Source organism: Eubalaena glacialis, chromosome 12 (genome assembly GCF_028564815.1).
Source record: "Eubalaena glacialis isolate mEubGla1 chromosome 12, mEubGla1.1.hap2.+ XY, whole genome shotgun sequence".
NCBI classification, from domain to species: Eukaryota; Metazoa; Chordata; class Mammalia; order Artiodactyla; family Balaenidae; genus Eubalaena; species Eubalaena glacialis.
This window is the reverse complement of record NC_083727.1, coordinates 43,825,405-43,839,942: the sequence shown is the minus strand read 5'-3', so window position 1 is coordinate 43,839,942 and position 14,538 is coordinate 43,825,405.

Sequence of the window (14,538 nt, the reverse complement as noted above, 5' to 3'; positions counted from 1 at the left end):
AATCTACTTGTGAAAATCATCTACTTGCAAATAAATCTAAAACCCCATCCAAATCAGTTGCTGTTCTAATTACTAAGATTTATCAGCTGTAGTATTTTACAAGGCTTTTCATCAAAATACCCCCAATGGCAGAGAAAGAAACAGTAGAGATTTGAGTGGATGAGCAAAGATGCCCATCAGAAGCTAAAACTTTCTCCAGAGTGCCATGTTTTAGCTTAAACTTTTGTGCAAATTTTACATTACTTGCTTGATGTCCATATTTTCTTCTCCCCAAATCTTTATAACATTGATATTCCTTGGAGAAAAGCCTGTTAATAGTGTGGTTTCTAGTACTTCCTGGCACATTGACAGGTATCCCAAGTATATATGCACAGATGCACAGCAATAAGGGAACTCATATGATTTTCCTTGCTATCGTGTGGGGCTTCAATTCTTCTAATGTGTTAGACCACAGTTCTCTCTAACAAAGATTAATGATGCATGATGTGTAATCATTTATACCCACTGACATTGCCTGGATATTTATAATCAGAATTCTCAAGCTATGAGTGCCTTGAGACAGAATCTAGTCTTTTACAGGTGAGGGAGCTCAGGCTTATAGGGGTGAAGTGACTGTCAGGTTCACACATATAGGAAGTGGCAGAACCAGAACTGATTGCACCTGGATCAATCAATGTTTGATTTTGGTCCAGTACTCTTTCTACGATAGCATTCAAAGCTACGTAAGACTCCCTTAGCACATTCTACTCACAAACAATGTCTAGAATGGTAATAGGTTCAATAAAGTATTTGTATTCATCTGCTTGGGCAGCCATAACAAAATGCCACAGGCAGTGTGACTTAAACAACAGAAAATTAGTTCTGGAGGCTAGAAGCCCAAGATCAAGATGCTGTAAGGGCTGGATTTTGGTGAGGCCACTCTTCCTGATTTGCAGAGAACTGCCTTCTCACCGTGTCCACACGTGGCCTCTCGTCTGTGTGCACACACATGGAAAGAGGTGATATCTCTGGTATCTCTTCTTCTTATGACACCAATCCTGTTAAATTAGGGCCCCACACTTTTGACCTCACTTAACATTCATTACCTCCCTAGTGGTCTTATCTCCAAATACAATCACATTGGAGGTTAAGGCTTACCATATGAAGGAATCTTGGTGGGCACAGTTCAGTCCATAACAGTTTCTTTCCTTCCTTCCTTTCTTTCTTTCTCTCTCTCTCCCCCCTCCCTCCCTCTCTCTCTTTCTTTCTTTCCTTTCTTTTTCTTTCTCTTTCTTCCTTCCTTTCTCTCTTCTTTCCTCCCTTCCTTCCTTCCTTGCCTCCCTCCATCTTTCTTTCTCTTTTCTTTCTTTCTTTCTTTCTCTCTCACTCTTTCTTTCTTTCTCTCTCACTCTTTCTTTCTTTCTTTCTTTCTCTACCCATTTATCTCAATTTCTGGCTCTTGATTTAAGTTTTTTGATGAATTTACAAAAAAAAAAGAAAAAGATAAAAGGTGGAATGGACAAAGAAAGGGATAAGGAAATTTTAAGGCCCAATTATTATATTTTGACACTTATGAAGAGATTTTTAAAAATCAGATAATTAGCTATTAATCATGGAAAACAGCTAGAGACCAGGGTTGAGATACAGGACAAGTGAAATTTGGAAGGGAGAATAAAGTATGGAATATGAGATACTGATTCACAATCCTGGAAGGTGGGTGTAGGTTGAGTGTCACTGGAGTTGGAGAAGGGGCAGTCACCTGGGCACAAGGGTACACTTAATGCCTGAGAAAAGGGTTACTTGGTAGGTAAAGAAAAGGGTAGATAAAATGTCAGACACCAGTTTTCCTTCTGTTAACTTCCAGGGCCTCTGTTTCTTCATCTGTAAAATGGGTATTACATACTACCTCCCAGAGTTAATTCTTTTGAATTAAACCTATATGGAAGAAAGTCATTTTCCTAACTACCCAATAATTTGCAAACCTGCCTCTCTCCCCAAATGGAGACCTTGTTCTATACCCCAGGTGCCAATCATATGGTGGCATCTGTAAATGGCACCTGCTGGGTTATGCAGTGGCCAGCGTGTGTCCATACTGAAGCCCTTCTCTTCCCTCACTGGGTCCTCCCAACAATTCAAATCATGCCTGTTTAGTCCTGCCAAGCATCAGAACCGAGCCACTCACTGCCTGGTCACACACTTCCTACTGGCTGCTCCCTTGGTAATACAAATCCTGGTTGAAGACTTTACACTGTGCCTGGTAAGGGCTTGATTGTTCTTAGATAAAAGACCAGTCTCCCGCTCAGCCCTTGGGGAAGGCGGTGAGAACTTCATCACAGTTTGGAACCCCACAAGGAATAACTGAACTGAGTAAATCTGAAAAGAAGGCAGTGGTGCTCCTTTCTGGCACATGCTCACATGGTCATACGCGAATACACTGCTTTTTTTTTTTTCCCAATTTTGATGACTTATTTATTTACTTAAAGATTGTTCTATAGCCATGTTCTTTTTTTTTTTTTTCCCCGAATATACTGCTTTTATCAGAGCTGATATTTTCATTCAGGAGCATTTTTAGTTTCTACTCAGAATTGCTTAGAATTTATAAACTTTAAACAGTTTTTCCTTACAGACTTTATAAATTTCTTTTATGCCATACATGCAACAGCAGGAAAGTGTAAACTTGTCTTCTTTGGATCTGTAGGCTTTCTGCTAATGCCTTGGCAACGGGGTTCACAAGTCTTCTCATAAATCTCTGCTTGGTTGCACCTGTGAATGCCTCCCTTACTTCAGAGGGAGGAGGTTCATGGATGTCCTGGTTTTACATGGGAACTATGTCTTCAAGGCTGATGCTGCGAAAATGCTCCTTCCTCTGAAGGAGTCCTTTTTTTTTTTCCTCTATAGTTTTTTAAATTTTATTTATTTATTTATTTATTTATGGCTGTGTTGGGTCTTCGTTTCTGTGCGAGGGCTTTCTCTAGTTGCGGCAAGTGGGGGCCACTCTTCATTGCGGTGCGCGGGCCTCTCACTATCGCGGCCTCTCTGGCTGCGGAGCACAGGCTCCAGACGCGCAGGCTCAGCAATTGTGGCTCACGGGCCTAGTCGCTCCGCAGCATGTGGGATCTTCCCAGACCAGGGCTCGAACCCGTGTCCTCTGCATTGGCAGGCAGATTCTCAACCACTGCGCCACCAGGGAAACCCCTATTTATTTATTTATTTATTTATTTTTACTAGATCCCATCATCAAAAAATGCTCTGGTGTTGAGGCTACAGCCCAAAATTCTCCTTTTTCTAAAACAGGCATTCATATGTGTGTGTGTGTGTGTGTGTGTGTGTGTGTGTGTGTAAGGGGTGAAGGTTGGATGGGGGGGGTCTGTTGACATTTAACTGTTTCATGCCTTTTATATATAGGTTATATAGAATTCACCAGCCCTGAGAAACTGAATAATAATAATGATTTTTGTTAAGTTCTAGTTTGCCAGGGGTCATGGTTCAGTTATGTCATTCACCACTTGGTTAATTAGATATTTTGCTCTTAGCTAAATTTGCTTAAACAAATATGTACCCAAATGAAATAATTACTATCTTTACAAGTCAGCCAGAAACTTGATGTTTTTGCATCATATAATTGTGCAGTGAATGCTAAAAATTGGATTTTTGCCAGATTATCAGTCTGAAACCTCAGGGAATGGTAAAAGTGTCCAAAAGCACAGTTTTATGAGAATAAACTTTGTGGAACTGCTGTCATTCCAGTAATAATAATGGCTCATCTTAACATTTTGATTGAGGAATATTAGTAGCACTATCTCTGAGCCCTAGGTTTGCCTGTATTCTGGATAGTATCTGGTTTTGACAGGGAATAACTGTTATGATGGATTCCCCTATCTTTTTTTCTCTCTAAGGCAAAATATTGTTTCTAATATTCTCTGTAAGCTTTCACGAAACACTGTTTTTAGGAATCCAGTATAAAGGGTTTGATTTAATAGCCATTATTCAACGTTCAAGACAGTAAGTGACAATTGCCTTTAGAGTGATCCCAATCTATCTTAGTTTCCAGAAAATACTTAATATAGGCCTTCCTTCCCCCCCTTCTCTCCCCACAACACAAACCCTCACAAGCTCCCCGACCCAGCGTTGGATCATTGTTATTCAGGCTTATAGTACTCACTTCTGCTTTAGAACTTATCAACCACTTTTTTCTTTTTTAAGAAATCACAAGTGCCACTGAAAATAATACCGTCTAAATAGACAAAATATAGTCCATGTATCATATGAAAAGTAGCTCATGATAATTATTCATTTGGAAATGGAATGGAATTCCAAAATAAGATCCCTGTGTTACAGACTATGTGTATTTTTTTTTAATTAAAAAAAAAATTTAAAGGTTACTTTCCATTTACAGGTATTAAAAAATATTGGCTATATTCCCCGAGTTGTACAATATATCCTTGAACCTATCTTACTGCTCAGCCATAAAGAAGTTCAAAATTTTGCCATTTGCAGCAACATGGGTGGACTTGGAGGGCATTACAGTGTAATAAGTCAGACAGAGAAAGATAAGTACTGTATGATATCACTTATATGTGGTATCTAAAAAATACAACAAACTAGTGACTATAACAAAAAAGAAGCAGACTCAGAAATAGAGAGCAAACTCGTGGTTACCAGTGGGAGTGGGGGGAAGGGCAGTATAGGGGTGGGAGAGTGGGAGGTACAGACTTTTGAGTGTAAGACAGGCTATGTGTATTTTTAATTATAACTGATACCAACAGATTATTTTACAAAGATTACTTCCTTCGAATGTTGTATAAGCTTATCAGCAATGTTTATAGATACTTGTTTCTAAACAAGCATCAGCATTTAGCCTCAGTCTTTACATTTTGCCCATCTGACTGGTGAAAAAACTGTATCTCATTGTTTTGATTTTCACTTTCCTGACTACTAGTGAGGTTGAGCATGTTTTTTATATATTTGTTTGCCTTTACGTTTCCTCTTCTGTTTATGACCTGTTCATATACTTTGCTCATTTTTAAAAATTCAGTTCTTTTTTTCCATCTAAAAATCAGTGTGCAGGGTTTCTTTGTATAGTAGAGATATCATCTCTATTTTGTCAGCTATATTACTCATATTTTCTCCCAGACCATCATTCTTCTTTCAGCTTGGTTTATGATGTCTTTTGCCTTACAGAAAATTTTAACCTTTAGTCAAATCAGTCAATCTTTTATGTATAAATTATAAACATGTATGTATATATACACACACTAAAATATATTTTAGTGTATTTATATATGTGTGTGTTTATGTAATATATTGTATATATGCATATATATAGTGTGTATATATAAGACATGTATTATCTCTGTGGTATAGATATACCTATCACTATGAAACATAGTGACCTATGTTTCAGTTTTCTATGTTACTTAATCAATTAACCTGATTTAATATTATTTCTAACAGTTAAAGTTAACTCAAGATCTTGGAGATTCTATTTAAAATGACGCACTACAGATCATAATTAACGTTGACATAAAAAATTCATCAGAATTTATATACAGTTGATCCTTGAACAGTGGGGGTCCCGCTTACATGAGGATTTTCTCAGTAAATAATACAGTGCTACATGGTTGGTAGTTGGTTGAATCTACCGATGTGGAACTGTGGAAACAGAAAGCCAGTGATGAGACTTGAGCATCGTCGGATTTTGGTTTCCTTGGTGGGTCCTGGAACCAATCCCCTTTGGAGAGTGAGGGATGACTATAGTTCTAAATTGTTGAACATATAATTTTACATTTTTCCTAATTTTAACATTATGTGGGAGTAAACTTATCTGATCGATAACCTAGTATAAGAAGTTCGGGAAGTTCAGATTAACTAGTCTCTTTATGAGAAGACAAATCCAGGAAATAAATTTACAGATTAAAAAAAAAAAAAATCCAAACTGTCAAACAAGGATAATTCCTCCAAGGATTTTGGATTCTTGTATAAAAATGATTACGACCTAGCAGTTTCTGTGAGAAAGTGACTTTTTTTTTCCTTAAAAAGCTAGTACATAGTTCAGTTTCTTTATTTTCTGGGAATTCTAGTAATATCAGATTTTTGCAAGCACTTTTTAGCCTCTGTAAACCAATCTGAATAAGGCTCCTTTTACTTAAGGGATTTTGTAATTTAAGTCAGGTGTCGGCCAACTTTTTATGTAAATGACCAGATAGTATATATTTTAGACTTTGTGGGCCTTGTGGTCTCTGTTGCAACTACTCAACTCTGCCAGAGACAATTCATAAATGAATGGACATGGCTATCTTCCAATAAAACTTAAAAAAAAAAAAAAAAAAAAAAAAAGTGGTAGGGCTTCCCTGGTGGCACAGTGGTTGGGAGTCTGCCTGCCAATGCAGGGTACATGGGTTCGAGCCCTGGTCTGGGAAGATCCCACATGCCGCGGAGCAACTAGGCCCGTGAGCCACAACTACTGAGCCTGCGCGTCTGGAGCCTGTGCTCCGCAACGGGAGAGGCCGCGACAGTGAGAGGCCCGCGCACCGCGATGAAGAGTGGCCCCCGCTCGCCACAACCGGGGAAAGCCCTCGCACAGAAACAAGGACCCAGCACAGCCAAAAAAAATGGTGGTAGACTTCCAGTTTATGATCCAGCATGTAAGGAGTTTGGAAGTTGTTAATCTGTTGTAACAACAAGGGAAAGCTAGACAAACCGAAAAATCAACAACTCTTCTTAGATCCATAAGGGAAGTGAGGTCAGAGGGCAAACTGCTGCTCTCCAAATTGGAGAGACAGACAGGGGAATACAGAGAATTGCAACTTATTGGAGCAGAAACCTCCACGGGAGCCAGTGCTGTGGTAGGAAAACCTGAACTATATTGATGAATTGCTGGAGGCTCAGAGTGGACAGGTCTGCGAATTTAAAACTCTGGGGGTCCCAGGCATCGGGAGCCTCCCCCCTTTTGTGAGTTTTACCTCCAAGAACTCAACCAGGTGCTCAACTGAACACTGGAGAAAAATTCCCTCATGCTTCTGGCAATAGGAGGGGGAAAGGGACCATTTTGAAATATGCAAGAGCATTCTGTTCTTCTTAACAAGACAGGCTCTCAAGAGAAACTATTTTACCAGAGCCTCAACTGTTGGGGTTTTATCAGACCCTAACCGACCTAGGGGAAGACAAATACCCAACTCCAGCCCACTCTAGCCTTTCATGTGGGGGAAGGGAAATACAGTTTGCCCTCTGCATTTACTGGTTCCACATCCATGGATTCAACCACCTGCGGATACAAAATATTCGAAAAAAAAAATCCAGAAAGTGCAAAAAAGCAAACTGTGACCCTTTGCTGCACTCCAGCAACTATTTACATTGCATTTACAACTATTTACATAACATTTACATTGTATTAGGTATTATAATAATCTAGAGGTGACAAAGTATATGGGAGAATGTGCTTACGTTATATATAAATCCTATACCATTTTATATAAGGGATTGAGCATCCGAGGACTTTGGTATCCACGGGGGTCCTGGAACCAATCCCCTGTGGATACCGAGGGATGACTGTACCCAACTCTAGCCCACTCTAGCACCCCAAAAATGAAATACTTAGGTATAAATCTAACAAAATATATATAAGATCTCTATGAGTAAAACTACAAAACACTGATGAAAGAAATCAAAGAGGAACTAAATAAATGGAGAGATATATTCCATGTTCATGTATAGGAAGACTCAATACTGTTAAGGTGTTTTTCTTCACAACTTGACCTATAGATTCAATGCAATCCCAATCAAAATCCCAGCAAGTCAATTTTTGGATATCAAAAAATACATCCAAATATGTATTTGATAATTCTAAGGTTTATATGGAGAGGCAAAAGACCCAGAATAACCACCTAAATATTAAAGGAGAAGAACAAAATTGAAGGACTGACACTGCCCAACTTTACAGCTTACTATAAAGGCACACTAATCATGACAGTGTGGTAGTCATGAAAGAATAGACAAATAGATCAATAGAACAAGATAGAGAACCCAGAAATAAATCCATATAGTCGACTGACCTCTGACACAGGAGGAAAGTCAATACAGTGAGGAAAAGATAGTCTTTTTATCAAATGGTGCTGAAACAACAGGACATCCACATGCAAAATTTGAATACAGAAACAGACTTTACACCCTTCTCAAAAATTAACTCAAAGTATATCACAAACCTAAATGTAAAACATAAAGCTATGAATAACACATAGGAGAACACATAGTTGGCGTTGGATATGGCAATTACTTTTTAGATACAACACGAACATGTGATCCATAAAGGGAATAATTTATAAGCTGGACTTCATAATATTAAAAACTTCTGCTCTGCAAAAGATAGTGTCAAGAGAATGAGGAGACAAGCCACAGACTGGTGGAAAATATTTACAAAAGACTCATCTGCTAAAGGACTGTTATTCAAAACATACAAAGAACACTTAACACTCAACAACAAGAAAACGAACAACCTGATTTTAAAATGGGCCAAAGACCTTAAGAGACACCTTACTAAGTAAGATATACAGATGGCAAATAAACATATGAAAAGATGCATCATGTAGCATCAGGGAAATGCAAACTAAAGCAACGAGATGCCACTACACACCTATTAGAATGGCCAAAATCTGGAACACTGACAACGCCAAATGCTAGCAAGAATGTGGAACAACAGGATGTGAAAACAACCTAAATGTCCATTGACAGATGGATAAAGAAGATGTGGTACATATACACAATGGAATACTACTCAGCTATAAAAAAGAATGAAATAATGCCATTTGCAGCAACATGGATGGACTCAGAGTTTATCACACTAAGTGAAGTAAGCCAGTCAGAGAAAGACAAATACCATATGATATCACTTATATGAGGAGCCTAAAATATGATACAAATGAACTTATTTATGAAACAGAAACAGACTCACAGACATAGAAAACAAATTTGTGGTTACCAAAGGGGAAAGTGGGTGGGAGAGGGATAAATTAGGAGTTTGGGATTATCAGATACAAACTACTATGTATAAAATAGATAAACAAGGTCCTACTGTATAGCACAGGGAACTCTATTCAGTATCCTGTAATAAACCAAAAGAAAAGAATATGAAAGAGAATATATATATATACACATATATATGTCAAATTGAATCACATTGCTGTACACCAGAAACTAACACAACATTGTAAATCCACTATACTTCAATGAAAAAAGAAAAAAAGGAATTGGATCAGCAGGAACGTTCAATCTTAATGGCGGGAATGCACATGGTACAGCCACTTTGAAAGACAGTTTGGTAGCTTCTTCCAAAGCTAAACATACTCTTACCACACGATCCAGTAATTGTGCTCCTTGGTATTTACCCAAAGGAACTGAAAACTATGTCCACACAGAAACTTGCACACAGGCTTTTATGGCAGCTCTATTCATAATTGCCCAAACCTGAGGCAAATAAGACGTCTTTCAGTAGGTGAACAGATAAATTGTGGTACATCTAGATAATGAAATATTAGCACTGAAATGAAATGAGCTATCAAGCCATGAAAAACATGGAGGAACCTTAAATGCATATTGCTAAGTGAAATAAGCCAATCTGAAAAAGCTGCATACTGTATGATTCCTAACTATACAGCAATTCTGGAAAAAGCAAAACTATAGAGACAGTAATAAGATCTGCGATTGTGAGGAATGGGGAGTGGGGGGAGGGTGGGAAGGATATACAGGTGAAGCACAGAGGAGCTTTAGGGCAGTGAAAATACTCTGTATGATACCATAATGATGGGTACAGGTCATTATTCATTTGCCCAAACCCATAGAACATACAATACGAAGAATGAACTGTAATGTAGCCTATAATCCTTGGATGATAATGCACGTTCATCAATTGTAGCAAATGTACCAGTCTCGTGGGGTGTTGTAACGGAGGAGGCTATGCATGTGGGGATGCAGGAGGTAGATGGGAAATCTTTGTACGTTCCTCCCAATTTCGCTGTGAACCTAAAACTGCTCTAAAAATAGCTAGATCTAAAGACAAAATACAATAGTGTCCTGTGGGATTTAAAACATATGTGCAAGTAAGTACCTTGCAACAGTTGCATAAAAGGCAGTAGGGGGTAAGTGGGTTTGTGTTAGTCTGGGTCCTCTAAAAGCAGATGCCTAGACTGGAGTAGCCATGCAGGAGATGTGTTAGGTCAAGGCCTGTGAGGGGACATAGGGAGGGAGCTGGGGAAGGACAAGAGAGCTGTCAGGTCAAACCGTACATTCCATGTGCTTCTCACATGCAGGTGACAACATTTACCAAGATTGACTGCATGTTGGGGCATAAAATATGTCAAATAATGGAAATCGTTCATATATGTTTTCTGGACACTGCAATTAAGCTAGAAATTGATAACAAAGAAAAATCTCCCAAATGGCTGGATATTAAGCAATGCATTTCTGAAAAACGCATGTTCAAAAACATCATATTGGAAATAAAATATTTGTAATTGAGGGATAATTAAATATTACATATCTGGAATGCCAGAAGGAATGGAGTTTGTTGGGGTTTTTTTACCTTTTATGCAGACAATTTCAAACACATTAAAGTGTAATGGGACCCCTTGGTACTCTCTGTTCTATTTTGCTGTGAACCTAAAACTGCTCTAAAAAATAAAGTCTGTTTTTAAAAAATAAATAAACAGGGAATGGGGCAGATTTGGTCCGTGGCCATGGTCTGTTGACCCTCGGTCTAAATTTTTAATATCCTACAAAGGATGGAGGAACATACAAAACTACACCAAAATACAGACAGTGGGAAACTCCACAGGACAATCTGGTTTCTTCATGTGTAAATTGGAAAGGAAAACAAAGAGAAGGAGGTGGGATGAATAGATTGAAAGAGACCTAAGAGGTATATCAATCAGTTGCAAAGTGTGGCTCCCACATGGATCCTGATTCAAACTGCAAAATATAAAAATTTAAAAAACTTTAGGATTATATAAACAACTGAAAATTTGAACACTGATTTGATATTTAATGACATTCAGGAAATATTGCTAACTTTGTAGGTATGATAATGTACTGTGGTTATATATTAAAAAAGAGCTCATCATTTGAGGTATGATGAAATTTTATGATGTGTAGGATTTGTTTAAAAATATTATGAGGGATTTAGCTCTGCATTTGGGGGAAGTGAATGGGGATATAGGTTTGTTTATGAATCAGTCACTGTTTAAGCTGGGTGATGATACATGGAAGTTCATCATGCTTTAACGTATTTGAAATCGTTCACATAAAAGTTAAAGCAAACAAACTCCACTAGATTTGCCAGCCATATTTGCTTCTTCATCACCTGCAATTTCCTTACATTTTTTTCAGTTTATTATATACTTAAAGTGCACTTTTTTCAAACTAACTACACATATCTAATCTAGTTAGCTGTGGGATTAAATTTAGACAACACAACCCATCTTTTATAAAAATGCGTTGCCACATTCTTGTATCTGAAGTGTTGTACAGCTTGCAAAACCCACCCTGTCATGCTGGTTTGCACTCTCCATAACATGTTTTAGCTGAGTATTCAGCATTGCTTCTAAATGTTCTGCAATTGAACAGGTTTAATTTTTAATTTATCAGTTGATTTATCATATAAATCCTATGTACTAGATCCATAACTGCTTGAAGAATAACTTTCCAGTAGCTGTATAGATCATTTTCTCTTTTGCTCTATAAATGATATGCCACCAAATGTGGTGATATTAAAGTTTTCTCTTGAATGACCAAGAAATTGTTCTGATAACTGTATGTCTTTTTCTTTTCTTTGTTTAATTTTAAGAACCTTATTGACAAATTCAGCATGCTGTGTTTCCAAGTATTTTTTTGAAGGTTTTAAACTTTCATTTGCAAAGATATCATTACAAATATTTTTTAAAAGTTCAGGGTCTCATTTTTGGAGCTTACATATTTGACAAAAATATATTTTAAGATAATCTTTTTAAATTCTTATGTCTTGTTCTATTCTTGCAATGTGGCTTGATGGAAATCAAAGTTTACCCTTTGAGCCAACATTTTTTTCTTAATATTGTCATTCTTTATGCTTCAAGATCCAGCAGTTGAACCTGGACCAGGCCTAGGTATTTTTTACTTAAAGAGGCTTTTACCTTTTAATGAGAAAATGATCCATTTTAGGGGCTATTTGTATTAGCTCAACCACAAGGTTACAACTGCCAATAATGAAAACTGTAGTAAATGATAATGTCCTTTCTGAAAAAAAAATACTGAAATTTTGTCTCATTTTTTTTTCTGTATTAGATTAAATTACTGAGCTCTTACTACCGAGCAGACATTGTGCTAAACACTTCACATACACTATTGCCCTAATTCTTACAACAATCAAATGAGGACTGGAATAGCATCACCTCCATGGTGCCATTGCCACACTACAGATAAGGATACAGGGAAGGGAGTAAGTGGATGAGCTAGCCGAAGGGGTCTTCCTTAGAGCCCAGCCTCTTACACATTATCCTGAATTGTTCATCTCTAATAGTTTTCTGTAAAATTGAGATGGTTCTACTTGGCCTAGATAGATCATATGCTTAGTTGTGAAGATTAAGTTAAACTTAAAATATTTTTGTAAACTGAAAAGAAATCAAATACTGTTCCCATAATGTTTGGGACGTAACATCTTTCTGAGGCTGTGCAACTCTTTCTGCATTTTTCTGTACATGGTAGAATTTGAGGAGTTTAGATATGCTTAAGTCCAAAATTTGTATTCTGAACCCTTAAAGTTCCTGAAAGTGCCACATTTACCCCTTTTGGGGGGGGAGAATGACAAGTAAGAAATCATTTAGAAAAGAAAGAAGTTCAGAAACTTCTTTGGATTGAATGTACATATATATCTCTCTATATATAATAGGACATGCAGTGCAGTTTTCCTGTTGTCCCAGAATTGTGGCTGAAAACAAAAGGCAATGAATCTATCTCCTTCTAAGCGCAGAGATGCAGCCTGAAATGGGAGTAACCACAGGGCACCTTTATTCTTAGCCCACTGAAAGGTGTCAAAGGAGAGAAATGGGCCCCCATCTCTTCCCACCTCCTCTTAGGAGACTGAACATCCCTTAAGCCAGGAGACCTGCTAACCTACCTCTGGCTTTCTAGGAGGAAACAAACAAACAAACAACAGGAAAGATGCCAGAATCTGCATACTGGGTGTGGTGGTAGAGACTGTCAGATGGAGATGGTTTGCTTAAGTTTTCAATTCAAAGAAGTAGAAAAGTTGCAGTCTGCATGTGCCTTCACACCTGAGTTGGCCATGGGGAGATGAGATTGATGCCTCTAATCGTGGCAGAAGAGGCAAACAGTGGGACAAAAAGGTGAGGATAGCAGAGAAATATGGCAGAGTGTCAGCTGGGGGTGCCGGGGTGCCCTGTGGAATATGTAGCCAAATTTCAAAGGGACGCTGGTGCCCAGGGAGCTTCCTTAGCAGGGCATCCTGGAGTCCCATAAGCAACAGCAATGGCCAGTGAGGAAGAAGACTGCAGGCTTTCCTGGTCATGGCCTTTCCCCGCCCCCTCTTCTCTGCCCATCACCAGAGGAGCAGGTGCAGACGAGACCGAGGGAGGTCAAAGAGTGTGAAGGGGGTGCCTGTTGCCCAGCCCTCACTTCCTCGGGCTGAGCTGCCAAAGGGAGGAAAATTTTGAGACGAACATGAGATTCAAGTTTTAAAATAAAGTGAAGTGAGTCTTAGAAATGAAAAGGAGACTAGTTGAAAAAGTGACAATGATTGAAACATTAAGGCATGGAACCAAGGTGTTAATAGATGTTTCCCAGTGGAAAAAGGGGGCCTGAAAAAACAAGGATTAGGTAGGTATCACAAAAAAATCAACTGTGTGATTTCATATATAGGTTATGTATACGTATATATAATAAAATATATAATATATAACACGTAATAATATTATATATACAGACCCACATATTTAGGAAGGTGAGAAGTACTATAAATAGAGCCATGAAATTTATGAGGAGCCGTGAGATTTACAAGGAGGGAGAGAGAACTTCAGGTTAGGGAATCAGGGAAGTTATATTGAGGAGGTGGCATATAGGATGAACCTTGAGAAATGGGTCGGGATTTGGGCAATACCTAGTTGGGAAACAGGAATTCGGGAGAAGGGAAGATCTTGTGCAAAAGGGGCAAAAATGGTACAGAACTGCTGCAGGGAAGTACAGAACTGGCCTGGAGGACCACTTTGTAGTCCCGATTGGCTGTGTGAAGGGGATGATACCGCAGTATGGACAGTTTACATCAAATAGAGGTGGTGACTGAGGTCAATCGTGCTGGTAGTTAATAATCGCTGAATGAACGAATGAATGAACTGAAGAATGAAGTGACTGGAGCGCCAGGCGATGTAGCCTCTCTTTTATGAACTAAGCAATGAACAGCCTGTAAGGATACCGACTAGAGAGGAACGACGTGGGCAGAAAGCATTGTGTTTCAGGAACATTACTAAATATCCTCATTGCCACTCTTGGAAGAATTAGCCTCAGCTAGAAGATGTGACC